Source organism: Triticum dicoccoides, chromosome 2A (genome assembly GCF_002162155.2).
Source record: "Triticum dicoccoides isolate Atlit2015 ecotype Zavitan chromosome 2A, WEW_v2.0, whole genome shotgun sequence".
Taxonomy (NCBI): domain Eukaryota; kingdom Viridiplantae; phylum Streptophyta; class Magnoliopsida; order Poales; family Poaceae; genus Triticum; species Triticum dicoccoides.
Genome location: NC_041382.1, coordinates 644,304,216 through 644,317,569, shown reverse-complemented (window position 1 = coordinate 644,317,569; position 13,354 = coordinate 644,304,216).

Sequence of the window (13,354 nt, the reverse complement as noted above, 5' to 3'; positions counted from 1 at the left end):
TGGAGAGGTACCCCACTATCTATCTTAGGGTTCAGGGTGGGGGCGGCGGTCGCCGACGGTGGTGGGGCGGTGGCGTGGGGATCATCGAAGAAAAATCTCGGCATGGGGGCCTAGAGGGATGGCCGGGGCGGCGGCGGACCGGCGGTGGGGAGTGTTTTCAGAGCGGGCTGGGCGGCGCACCGCCGGTCGCGGGCGGCGGGGGGCGGCTGTTTGGGTGGTGGTGGCTGGCGGCTCAGGGGGGTGGAGGTTGAAGATGAACTGCATGCCCTTGATTTCGTATCCAACGGCTGCAAAATCGACTGACTAGAAATGAAAAAGTCAGTCGACTGACGTGTAGCCTCACCTCTAGTGCGTTCAGTTTCGATAGTAAAATTCAGTTTCGACACTTAAGTTCAGTTTCGACTGTTAAATTTAGTTTCAACAGTTAAGTTCAAAGATGAGCGGCTGATGTATTTTACATCTAGCACTTTGTGGTTATGTATTTTACGTCATCTATTGGAGATGCTATTAGAATTCCACTCAGGTTAACATTGTCTCTCTTGTCCTGCTTCAGCCTCAGCGTCGTACAACTCACCGGAGCTGCTCCAACAACGAAACCTCCATCACAGCGGAGCAGTACCTCGGGCTCCATCTCCAGACGCCTAAGATCTTCTTCCCCTCCTCCGATAGCCAAGTCAGCCGGAGCATCCTCACCGGCCAACCCAATCATGCTGAGATCGACATGGCTTCGCCAAAGAGGTTGTACACTTGTTGCATCTCTTTTTTACTCTACATGTTATATATATTGTCCACTGTGCACACGGAGTAACGGGAAATACGATTATTTTATCCTACTATATGACAAGCTGTGAGGTATCAGGCAACTTAGCTATCCGTGATGGACTCTCTTGAACGTCATCATTATTTATCTCTGCGCGTTTGAGTTGTGCATTTGTCGATGGCCCTGAGAGTTGAGCTAGTAGGGCAGTGGCCTGGGTCCAAAGTAATAGAAGTAGCACAAAAAACATTTTTTTAGTGTAGGCTTTTCCTTGCTCAAGCCTGCCTACTAGAACCGCCAGTGCTTGAAAGGAAAAGTGAATGAAAAACATAGGAATTGGAAAGTTTCCTATGGTACTACTTTTCATGAATTTGGTGCAAAGGAATTGAGCAAAGGAAAACTGTAGGATTTGTTCCTTTAGTGTCTCCTTGAAAGAAAAACCGTAGGAATTTTAATTTCACTTGCCCTCCTTTTCAAATTCCTATTCATGAAGCACAAGACTAAGAGATAGTAGCATAATAGAATTATTACCGTACATTTTCTTGTGGTTTGACTTAATCTCACCATGCTTCTTTGCATCCTGTGATCTTCCAATTCTTGTGAACCAAACACCCAGATTGGCAGAAATCCTGTGTTTTTCAATTCTCTATTTTGCACGTGCATTCCTATCCTATTCCTGTCTATTTCCTATCCCTACATTGTTAGAATCCTCAAATACAAACAAGCCCTTACAAAATTACTTCTGTTACATATATGTGTCAAGGAAAACCTTGTGTGGTTTGTCCTGCTCCTGCGGTGCTGTGTTCCACCCCATCTCAGCTGCTCCAACGACGAAAGGGTTCACCACAGCAGGGATCCACTCTCCAAAATGTCTTTCACTGCCTCAGATCTTCTTCCCCGCCGTCGGCAGCCATGACAACTGCATTACCATCATCAACTGAGCAAATGACCTTGAGGACTACATGGGTCCGCAAGAGAGGTCGCACTCTTCCGTGTCTGCTTACGTTATGCATCGCATAATATGATGACATGCTACTTTATCGTCATGTTCACCAATTAGACTCTGAGTCAGGTCCAAACTGATGCTGAAACTTGAGTTTTTAAATGGTTGTGGGGTACATATTGGGGTAGCAATCAGTACTATTTGTCTACTATCTGGTTAATCTCAGGTGTCTACTATGAGTTTCATGTTGGGAGCAAACAAACATTAAAGGATCCACTATCTGTATTTTTTAACTAAAGCTATTATCTGCCTGCTATCATTGGTTTTGGGTCTATCCATAGTTTGCTACCATCACTCCGGAATTGTGCATGCACTCCTTACATAATCTCACTATGTTTCATTCCTATGCATGTCAGTTATTGTACACAATGGAACTGAACATGTAAAGCAAAAGAGACGAGCCTTGCGTGGCAATAAAATTTCATGCAGACGTTGCTCCATGGTGGGCGCAAAGACAGCCCCCCTCCACCCATTTCGGATCGTAATCAAGAGGAAGATAACAGTTCTGAGGGGGATTCAGAAGAAGAAGACCATTCCTATTTACCCCATGAGGACTTCGCTCTAACTTGGCATGCTGATGTTGGTAATATCATGCATATGGTGCCTTGCATTGCTTACTGTATACATCAAAGATGTCATTTGCTTAGTTTAGTCATGCTTTGTGTCAATGCCATTTGTTTAGTTTCTTTATCGTGTATGTGAATCACGCAATGCCATCTTGTTTAGCCAGGCATCATATATGTGAATTTTGCAATGCCACCTTGGTTAGCCAGTCATCTTATATGTGAATTATATCATGACATCATTTTTTTATTACGTTTTAAATTTGTCAACAATTTTAGTACATTCAATTACTCTTCCTATGCATCAGCCGTTCGGCACAGTCATGAAAAAATCTGGAGTGGAAACAAGGTCTTCAGAGCAGACAATGCTATCTGACGAAGTGCATGTCTTGCTGGTTACAGATAGCTCCTTAGAGGAGGATTCAGAGACAGATGACCAGTCCTATTCCCCCCCCCCGAGGTGCATGCCCTAACTTGGCAGGGTTATGTTGCTCATATCGTGCGTATGGTATCTTGCATTGCTATGTCATTTGCTTAGTCTAGACATACTTTGTGTGAATGCCACCTGTTTAGTGTCTAATTACCATATACGTGAATTATGCAATGCCATCTCGTTGCAAGATATTATATATGTGAATTATGCAATGCTATCTTTGCAAGGCATTATATATGTGAATTAGGCAATGCCATGCTGTTTAGCCAAGCGTCATATATGTGAATTATATCATGCCGTCCTTTTTTTGTATTTCTCATTGCTTTTGTCGACAATGTTTGTATATTCAACTGCTCTTCCTGTGCATCAACCATTTGAATTGGTGATGGAGAAACCTGGAGTGAAAACAAGGTCTTTAGAGTAGACAATGCTACCTGCTGAAGCAGATATCTTGCTGGTTATAGATAGCTCTTCAGAGGAGGATTCAGAGGCAGATGATCAGTCCTATTATCCCCCTGAGGTGTATGCTCAAACTTGGTAGGGTTATATTACTCATATCATGCATATGTTGTATTGCAATGCTTAGTTTTTACATCATATACACGATATTGAATGCCATCTCCTTAGTTGACACATCATATATGCGATTGCCCTCTGCTCACTTCCTTAGTATATAAATCATATATTTGAATTATATCATGCCATGATGTTTACATTGACAGCATGTATCTGAATTATGGCGTGCCAACCCATTTTCTAAAGACATAATATAGTTATATCATCTCAACCTGTTTACATAGTCATCATATTTTGAATTATGTCATTCTATCCGTGAATTATATCATGCCATCATGTTTCCATCGACGGCATGTTTGTGATTTATGGCACGCCAACCACTTTAATAGACACATCGTATAGTTATATCATGTCATCCTATTTACATAATCATCATATTTTGAAGTATGTCATTCTATCATGTTTAGTTAGCCATCATACATGTGAAATTGTGTCATGATATCCTATTTAATTAGACATCATATATGTGAAATTATGTCCCGCTATTCTATTTGGTTAGACAACATAAATGTGAATTATTTCATGCCCTATTTTCTTCCCTACTATCCATTGCACTTGTCTATCTTACAACATCTGTACATTCAATTACTTTTCTTGTTTATCAGCCATTTCAATTGGAAGGGGTGACGGAAGTATCTGTGGGAGTAAAAACACGGTCTTCAGAAAAGATCGTGCTACCTGTCGATGGAGATAGAACCACGGTTGTACTTTCCCAAGAACCAGCCCCACCACACATAACCCAGACTCACGCAGATTGTACCCCTACCTAGTTGGACAGAGAACCAGCTACACCCCTTCTAACCCCAACCCCAGCAGATAGTAACCTAGTTCCCATTGACACAGCATCGTCTCCACCACAGAGCACCCAAACATGAGCAGTTAGTAAGGCAACTGCAGTGCCCAAATCACGAGGACCACCACTCTGAAACCCAAGTCAATGCTTAAAGAAGAAGAAGAATTATTCTCAGGTCAGGTTCCCTAGCTATGGTTCATAGTACTTTGCTCTTGCATCACTGTATTTACTCATACCAACTAATTTCAAATTTGAAGGATGCAATTGAAACTCCAATAGCGCAACAGGTATGTTTTAAACCAGTTTCTTTAACGTGTTTGCTGTTGTAACTTGCTCTATGTTGATTTCAGTTTCAATTGAATAAACAGTTATTTTCCCATGCCATGCACATTACAAGTGTTGTTATTGCTGTGTAGTTTCCCACACTTATATTCTATCTATGCTGCTTTGTCTTAAATAGATATGATTCGAACTGTATCTATCTTGATTTGGCAACATAAACTAGAATGATATAGACCATACAGTGACCATACTACATAGATATATGTTTGTTTCATGATGTTATCCTGTCCACCTTACTACTGAACTGGTTTACCAAAATGAGTTCCATATACTACATTGTAAACATGTGATGTGTTTGTTTGTTTCTCTTTTAGAATGCGGATAAAATATTGGAGAAGATTACCCCGTTATGCAATGGTAAAGGAAGTAATGCAGATAAGGTTCAAGATAGTGAGACATCCCTGTTGGTCTCCAAGAAAGCTGATAAAAACTATATTGAAGACACTGAGACAACCCCAAAGTCCTGTCTTGATGTGGTGTTCGAGTTACTGGCTACTACTGCTGGCACCAACTCTTCGAACTCGCTGCCTGAATCAGTTCAGCTTCTTGAGTCTCAACTTCAAGTTGAAAGACATCAATCAGATGTTATGCGATAGGAAGCCGAAGGACTGAGGAAGTCCTTGTAGAATTCAGATGCATACTTTCTAGTGCAACAACAAGTGCTGGAGGATTTAAGCGCCAAACAAGAGAAAGTTAATAAGCTTACTAAGCATCTTGCCAGCATTATGGGTACCCAGGATATTGTTTCTTGAGCTCTTCTAAAGTGGTTTCAGTTCTGGACTTGTTTTGCTGCGTCGTTTATATGCTGCTTTGTTCCCTATATTTACACTGGTGGTGAACTTTGATGCCCAGTGGATGTAATATGTGTAATAGCCGTGATAGCCTAGCGTAAGTTGCTTGCTTATTTATTTCCTTATTGTCTTGTTTATTTGTTTTCTTGTAGTCAGTGCAGTTCTTTTTCCGCGGTTTGCTAGTGGCCGCAATAACCTATTTTAAAAAACTAGGCCACAATAACCATGGGCTACATATTTACTGTAGTTAACATGGGCCTCCTACGGGCCATAGAAACAATGGGCCTTCTAAGGGCTGTAGAAACAATGGGCCTTCTACGGGGCGTAGAAACAATGGGCCTTATACGGGCTGTAGACACAATGGGCCTTCTACGGGCCGTATCATCAATTGGCCTTCTACATGCCGAATGATCAGTTGGCCAAACATGGGCCAATAACAGACCACATTATGGCCGTAAATGGGCTAGAGTTGAAATCGTCCGTTCATGGGCTGACCATAACGGGCTGTCGTTAATCGGCCGTATTTGATGATGCTATGAAAACAACCCAACATATTAACGGGCCACAAACGGGCCGACTGTAACCACGTGCTGAATTTGGCCCACAAGCAGAAAATGACAGTAACGGGCCGTAAGTAAATGAATGCTGGAAATGAGCCCAAGAATAAATGGGCCCTGAGAAGGCCGAAAGATAACATGGGCTGGAATCAGCCCAACAGAATAATGGGCCGTTAATGGGTATAAAATGATACACTGTTCATTACGGGCCAGTTTCACCACGTGCTATTAATGGGTATAAAGTGATACACTGTTCATTATGGGCCAGTTTTACCACGGGCCATTAATGGGACGAGAGTTACAAAGGGCCTCATATGGGCCAAAAGACGTCATGGGCCATACATGGGCCGGAAGTTAAAACAGACCGGAATTATATTAGACGGCCCAGATGACGCTACTGGGCCTAATTCGGATAGGCCGTAAACGGGACCTAGGTTAGCGGGCTGTAAATGGGCTATATGCGAACATGCCGTTAACAGGCTTGCCGTGGACCGGCCCGCCACCTTTTGACCAAGTCAAACGGGCCGGCCTTTTCATAGGAATGGGCCTCTGTTGGGCCGTGCCACATGTCGACGTATCATAGGCGCTTTGGGTCCAATGAGTGGATGACATCTGTCCTAATGGTGAACCGACACGTGTTTCCTCCAGCCAATGATGATTTTACACGTGGAAAATCCCCATTGGTCGGGGCTGTTAACAGGTTATCAGATCCAAAACCGGACCCGATAGCTTAACGGCGTTCCGTTACGGTGGATGCCACGTGTCGCTCACCCTTGACGAAAGCACTTCTGTGACGTGTGCTACCTCTTGAGCATGCGTTGGTTTTTCCCTTGAAGAGGAAAGGGTGATGCAGCAAAGTAGCATAAGTATTTCCCTCAGTTTTGAGAGCCAAGGTATCAATCCAGTAGGAGCCTCCTCCCAAGTCCCACGCGCCTACTCAAACAAACAAGAACCTCGCAATCGACGCGATAAAGGGGTTGTCAATCCCTTCACGGAAACTTGCAAAAGTTAGATCTGATAGAGATAATATGATAAGATAAATATTTTTGGTATTTTTATGATATAGATTGGAAAATAAAAGATGCAAATAAAAGTAGATGGAAAACTTATATGATAAAAGATAGACCCGGGGGCCATAGGTTTCACTAGTGGCTTCTCTCAAGATAGCATAAGTATTACGGGGGGTGAACAAATTACTATCGAGCAATTGATAGAAAAGTGCATAGTTATGAGAATATCTAGGTATGATCATGTATATAGGCATCACGTCCGCAACAAGTAGATCGACTCCTGCCTGCATCTACTACTATTACTCCACACATCGACCGACTCCTGCCTGCATCTAGAGTATTAAGTTCATAAGAACAGAGTAACGCATTAAGCAAGATGACATGATGTAGAGGGATAAACTCATGCAATATGATATAAACCCCATCTTTTTATCCTCAATGGCAACAATACAATACGTGCCTTGCTGCCCCTGCTGTCACTGGGAAAGGACACCGCAAGATTGAACCCAAAGCTAAGCACTTCTTCCATGGCAAGAAAGATCAATCTAGTAGGCCAAACAAAACTGATAATTCAAAGAGACTTGCAAAGATAACCAATCATACATAAAAGAATTCAGAGGAGATTCAAATATTTCTCATAGATAAACTTGATCATAAACCCACAATTCATCGGATCTCGACAAACACACCGCAAAAAGAGTTACATCGAATAGATCTCCAAGAAGAGGAAGGAGAATGTTGTATTGAGATTTAAAGAGAGAGAAAAAGCCATCTAGATAATAACTATGGACCCGAAGGTCTGTGGTAAACTACTCACAACTCATTGGAGAGGCCTTGGTGGTGATGGAGAGGCCCTCCATGCTCGATTCCCCCTCCGACGGAGCACCGACGAAGGCTCCAAGATGGGATCTCACGGATACAGAAGGTTGCAGCGGTGGAAATAGTTTTTCGTGGTGCTCCTAGATGTTTTCGGGGTACGTAGATATATATAGGCGAAGGAAGTCGGTCAGGGGAGCCACGAGGGGCCCACGAGGCAGGAGGGCACGCCCACCCTTACTGGGCACGTCGGCCACTCTCGTGGCCTCCTCGGCTGCTTCTTGACGTCCACTCCAAGTCTCCTGGATTGCGTTTGTTCCAAAAAGATCACTCCAGAAGGTTTCATTCCGTTTGGACTCCGTTTCATATTCCTTTCCTTTGATATACTGAAATAGGAAAAAAACAGCAATTCGGGCTGGGCCTCAGGTTAGTAGGTTAGTCCCAAAAATGATATAAAAGTGTAGAATAAAGCCCATAAACATCCAAAACAGGTAATATAATAACATGGAACAATAACAAATTATAGATACGTTGGAGACGTATCAAGCATCCCCAAGTTTAATTCCTTCTCGTCCTCGAGTAGGTAAATGATAAAAAAATAATTTTTGATGTGGAATGCTACCTAGCATAATTCTCAATGTAATTTTCTTTATTGTGGCATGATTGTTCAGATCGAAATGATTCAAGATAAAAGCTTATAAAACATAAAAATAGTTATACATTGAAACATACTAGCAAATAATCATGTCCTATCAAAATAGCATAGCCAAAGAAAGATCATCCCTACAAAATCATATAGTTAGGCCATGCTTCATCATTATCACACAAAATACTCCCATCATGCATAACCCTGATGACGAGCCGAGCAATTGGTTAATACTTTTTAACGCGCTTCAACCTTTTCAATTCTTACGCAATACATGAGCGCAAGCCATGGACATAGCAATATGTGTGGTATATGGTGGTGGTTATGAAGACAAAGAGGGAGAAGATAGTCTCACATCAACTAGGCGTATCAACGGGCTATTGAGATGCCCATTAATAATATCAATGTGAGTGAGTAGGGATTTCTATCCAAAGGATGCACTAGAGCTATAAATATATGAAAGCTCAACAAAAGAAACTAAATGGGTGTGCATCCAACTTGCTTGCTAAGACCTAGGGCATTTTGAGGAAGCCCATCATTGGAATATACAAGCCAAGTTCTATAATGAAAAATTCCCACTAGTATATGAAAGTGATAACACATGAGACTCTCTATTATGAAGATCATGGTGCTACTTTGAAGCACAAGTGTGGTAAAAGGATAGTAGCATTGTCCCTTCTCTCTTTTTCTCTCATTTTTTGTTTGGCCGTTCCTTTTTTTATATGGCCTTTCTCTTTTTTTTGTAAAGTCCGAAGTCTCATCCCGACTTGTGGGGGAATCATAGTCTCCATCGTTCTTTCCTCACTTGGGACAATGCTCTAATAATGAAGATCATCACACTTTTATTTACTTACAACTCAAGATTACAACTCGATACTTAGAACAAGATATGACTCTATATGAATGCCTCCGGCGGTGTACCGGGATATGCAATGAATCAAGAGTGACATGTATGAAAAATTATGAAGGTGGCCTTGCCACAAATACGATGCCAACTACATGATCATGCTGAGAGCAATATGACAATGATGGAGAGTATCATAATAAATGAAATGGTGGAAAGTTGCATGGCAATATATCTCTGAATGGCCATGGAAATGCCGTAATAGGTAGGTATGGTGGTTGTAAGGTAAATAATGGGTTCATAATATCGGTGAAAGTTTCGCGGCATAATAGAGGCTAGCAAAGTGGAAGGGTAAGTGTGCGTATATCCATGGACTCACATTAGTCATAAAGAACTCATATACTTATTGCAAAAATTTATTAGCCCTCGAAGCAAAGTACTACTACGCATGCCCCTAGAGGGATAGATTGGTAGGAAAAGACCATCGCTCGTCCCCGACCGCCACTCATAAGGAAATCACTCAAAGAGCACCCCATGCAACAAATTTGTCACACAACTTTTACCATACGTGCATGTTACGGGACTTGCCAACTTCAACACAAGTATTTCTCAATTTCATAATTAGCCAACTAGCATGACTCCAACATTATTACCTTTATATCTCAAAACAATTATCAAGCATCAAATCGATCATAGTATTTAATGCACTTTCTATGATAGTTTTTATTATACCCAACTTGGATTATCATCATTCTAGGACCAAATTTATAACCATAGCAAATACCATGCTGTTATAAAGGACTCTCAAAATAATATAAGTGAAGCATGAGAGATCAACACACTACAAAAAAAATACACTTCTGTGATGATACATGTTTGTCACAGTAGGTCACGTTTTTTGTCATGCTTGTACATCCATGGCGATTTTATGACAGAATCAAGATAGTCATACGTGTGTTGTCGTAGAAGTGTTCCATGACATTAGCAAAATTATCATCACGGAAGTGTCCACTTCCATGACGATAAATCACGCGTCACAGAAGTGCTTTCGTCAAGGGTGACCGACACGTGGCATCTACCGTAAGGGAACACCGTTAAGCTATTGGGTCGGGTTTTGGATCAGATAACCCGTTAACAGCCCCGACCAATGGGAAATTTCCACGTGTAAAATTCTTATTGGCCGGATGAAACACATGTCAGCTCGCTAGTGGGTCAGATAGGCGCCTATGATATGTCGACACGTGCCACGGCCCACCACTGGCCCATTTAGTTTACAAAGCCAGCTCGTTTGACTTGGTCAAAAGTTAACGGGCTGGCCCATGAAAAGCCTGTTAACGGTCTCTTCGCAAATAGCCCATTTTACGGCCCGGTAACTCACGACCCGTTAGGACCTAAAGGAAATCGGCCCAACAACGTCATGTGGGCCATCGAATATAACACCAACCCATTTCACTTTGGGCCCATGTATGGCCCACGACGTCTTTCGGCCCATATGAGGCCTTCGTATCTTTAGGCCCTTTACAGGCCCATGGTGACTCTAGCCCATAATGAACAGTAATTTTATTTGTACCCGTTAACGGCCCGTGATTCACATAGGTTATTTTCGAACCCGTGTTAGCTTTCGGCCTATTGACGGCCCATACGTTCTTGGGCTCCTTTCCGGCCCTCGATTACTTCCGGCCCGTTACTGGCCCGTTCCCCTAATGGGCCAAATTAGGCCCATGGCAAGAGTCGGCCCGTTTCTGGCCTGTTAACCTGTTGCGCCGTTTCTAGCCCGTCCTATATTCTGGCCCATTAACGACTCGTTATGCCTGTGACAGAATTAAGCCTTTGCTGTCCTCCGGCCTGTTAACAGCCCGTTACCGTGCTAGGCCGATACCAATTACGCCCGTTTATGGCCCATGTAGACCCATTTATCCGACGGCCCGAGGCCCACCGATTCTAAGACCCTATTGGAGGCCCATTTATCGACGACCCGTAGGAGACCCGTATATGACCCATGGTTGTTGCAGCCACTAGCAAACCAGGGAAAAAGAAGGCTAGGAAATAAATAATGCCGAAACTAACACTAGGCTATTAAGGCGATTGCACAGATTACATCCACTCGACATCAAAGATCGCCACCAGTGCAAATATAGGGAACACCCTGCACTATACAAAAATGGCTTGCTCTTTTCTTCAGCCGGTGGCTGCACATTAAGAATAAATTTTGTATCGCACCAAAACAAATTACAACTATATAACAAAAGGAAGGTTGGCATAAAACTTAAAAATCTAGTAGATAAATGCACCACCAGAAGTTCAGAAGCTCAGTTTATTTGACCTGACTATTACGTTTTCATGCTGTATTGTCCGATGGAGCACCATAACCCTCGCCTTCATTTCCCCTAGGCTCCTGAACAACATAGCAAATGTCTGATAGTATGGTTTGAAAACCATGCATATCTTGACGACATCGAACAATGTCTCTCCTTGTTTCACAAAGGGTCTCTGTTAGGGAATGGACTTGTGTCTGGAGTGCAGATACAACATTACTTTGAGCTTGCATATCTTGATCATGAGGCAGTTTGGACGAGATTGCCTTAACAACCAACCCAGTATTACGTAGGAACGTGCTTTTGGCACTGTTAGTGGACATGTACTAACCCACTGCAGCAAGAGCTGACATTGCGGTTATAGTTGCCTCGCCACCTTCAGAAGGTGGCTGTTCCACCATTTTTTCCATAGCTCGCTGAAAAGTTGAGTTTTTTACATTAGTAGTACCAGAACAGAAGATATTAAGGAGGCAGCGAAACAAAACAAAATAGCTTTGGTCTATATACACCACTTATTCTGGTGAACCCATGTAAAATATTAGTTGTATTTTATTGCAAAGTACATAATAAAACCAGGTTCCAAACATATTACCATGTACCATCGCTAATGTATTGTATTGAGGGCTAAGGATAAAGAGACGAAGTTTATAATACGGTAAGCATAGTATGACATCATTCATATCACAAAACAACTGAGAACAGACAAACAGGCAATTGTAACGTTGTGTGGGCAAGTCCAGCACGAAACTAGATTATGGGTCAAGATCAGAGGAACATCACTCCTCTCTTTTAATCCTTGTAAGGTGCAATGATACGCTAAGACAATTGTGTATAATTGAAAAGAGTAATAGACATTGGCTACAAACCATGCAGTTCAAGGCACAAGTGAGAGTAAGTAGTAGTTAAAAGGCATGAGGATTAAGGACTTACAACAACGGCTTTGACTGGTGTAGTCATGCCCTTCTTCTTGCTGGTGTGACAGTCCTTGAAGATTTCCACATCATTTGGTTCAGGTACTTTTTGTTCCTTGCGGGCTTTCCTCTGCATTTCAAACAAGTCAATATAGATCTGATAATATGGTACAGCGAAAAGAGTGAAACACCAGCTAATTACAAGAGCCTCACAGTGTGCAATATAGCAATGAGATCCTGTCGTCTGTTGGAATTTCACTTTCGTACGGTTGGCCTTGTTCTTTGAACAGTTCACCTACAAGAAGATAGATTTGTGTGGCACATGTGTAAATAGGACTTCAACATGTGATCTGATCACATATATATAACGTACCTGATATAGAGGGATAAACTCATGCAATATGATATAAACCCCATCTTTTTATCCTCGACGGCAACAATACAATACGTGCCTTGCTGCCCCTGCTGTCACTGGGAAAGGACACCGCAAGATTGAACCCAAATCTAAGCACTTCTCCCATGGCAAGAAAGATCAATCTAGTAGGCCAAACCAAACCGATAATTCGAAAGACTTGCAAACATAACTTAATCATACATAAAAGAATTCGGAGGACATTCAAATATTTCTCATAGATAAACTTGATCATAAACCCACAATTCATCGGATCTCGAGAAACACACCGCAAAAAGAGTTACATCGAATAGATCTCCAAGAAGAGGAAGGAGAACATGGTATTGATATCCAAAAATAGAGAAGAAGCCATCTAGCTAATAACTATGGACCCGAAGGTCTGTAGTAAACTACTCACAACTTATCAGAGAGGCTATGGTGTTGATATAGAAGCCCTCCATGGTCGATTCCCCCTCCGGCGGAGCGCCGCGAAGGCTCCAAGATAGGGTCTCGCGGATACAAAAGGTTACGGTGGTGGAAATAGTTTTTTGTGGTCGCCCCTGATGTTTTCGGGGTACGTAGGTATATATAGGAGGAAGAAGTACG